The following is a 1,741-nucleotide window of genomic DNA, read 5'->3' on the forward strand; positions in this document are numbered from 1 at the left end:
CTTATAACAGCATTAAACCTCAAAGTAACCCTGCAAGAATACAAAATTAAGTAACCCTGCCAGAATACAAAATTACTTATTTATTCATTCACTTATTTGCTCAACAAAAATCTTTGAGTACCTGCCATATGTCAGGTGAGAAAACTAAAGCTCAGAGTAGCTAAAGACTATGCTCAAGTCACCTAATAGTACAGTGCTGGGATCAAACCCAAGCAAACTGATTCCAAAGTTAGTATTCTTTTCATGACTAGTGGTTTCTCTCTCACACACACACCCACACCCATATCTCTATTTCTACCTCTGATACAATTTTATCTCTATCTCTGTCTACTGCTGATTGGAGGAATGCAAGAAAGTAAAACTAGAGAAAAGCAGAGCTGTTTAGTTGAAGCAGAGGAGGGGTGCTGAGAAGCCTTATCACCAGGATCCTCCCCTCTCCCCAGAAGCAGTCCACAAGATGCTCCACAAAATTCCTTAGACTGAGCAGAGTCCAGCTTGGAAACCCTTGTACTGCGCTAGGTCACCTAAGGAGGTTATTCTAGAACACGGTGCAGCATGATACATGCCAGGCTCCTTTTAGATTTACAGGGACTTTTCCAGAGGCTGTTCAGGTGATCTTAACATTTTGCCTAATCACATATCTCGACTACTCTGGCTCCCTGAATACCTACAGAGATATGCTCTGTATGTTGTCATATTGCTGTTAAATCAACTACTGGTCCAGCCAGCAACTAATTAATAAACAAGGGGCTGAATGAAGCTCTTGACCTTATTCAAGTTATCTAGTTTTTTTCCTGATTCATTCTTCTCATCTGTAAAATGAGAATAGTATCTTCATTGCAGTGTTTATTTTAAGTACTGAGTATATACTAATCATTCAGTAAATGGTAGCTCTTTACACTGTAAAGCTATTACTAAGATTAATATTTTAACCATGACAATAGAAGCATTATACTGTTTGGGACATCAAAATTCAGGAAAATTTTTATAAGTCTGAGTATTTTTATGGGAGGATAACTATAAGGGTGAAGGGACTGAAAACAATAATAGATAATGAGCAACTCAAGGAACTGGGACTATGAATCCTAGAGATGGGAAGACATGGAGGATGCATCATAGAAACTTCAAATGTTTAGAGAATCATCAATAGAAGATGAATTTATCCTTCTCTAGGTACTCAAGAGAGAACTGAAACATAGTGGAATAGATATATGGTAGGAAGTATATTTCAATTCACTATTTCATAATTGAAAACATGTTTTTCTATATGTAACAGGTTATAAACTAAACCAGCCATCTTCAGACTTGGGGGACTCATATCCCTGGGAGTACACTAAGATTTTTCCAGGGGTATATGAGTATGTATAGTTTTAAAGGAATAATTTCCCAAATCCTCAACCTCTATGTGCACTTTTCCCCAAAATGTATCTATCTGAGGTTAAAATTTACCCTTTGTCACCTTTCCTTGTATTTCTCCTACTTTACAAAGGAAAAACCTATGTTCAACAATCCTCAGTCTTACTATCATGCATTATTCAGGGTGTAGAAACCTTTAGGGAACCAACAAAGGAATACCTTGAGGGTGTATAACTCCTGAGGTAGTGACAGCAAAGCAAAAAGATCATCTGTAAGAACTATTGATGGGACAGTGCCTTATTTCATCCAGGTGACAGACTAATTTTAAGGCTCCATGTCTATTTATACATCAATTTATCTTAGAACTAGAATTTTGAAGTGAAAT

This window comes from Neophocaena asiaeorientalis, unplaced genomic scaffold (genome assembly GCF_003031525.2).
Source record: "Neophocaena asiaeorientalis asiaeorientalis breed wild unplaced genomic scaffold, Neophocaena_asiaeorientalis_V1.1 scaffold787, whole genome shotgun sequence".
Lineage (NCBI taxonomy): Eukaryota > Metazoa > Chordata > Mammalia > Artiodactyla > Phocoenidae > Neophocaena > Neophocaena asiaeorientalis.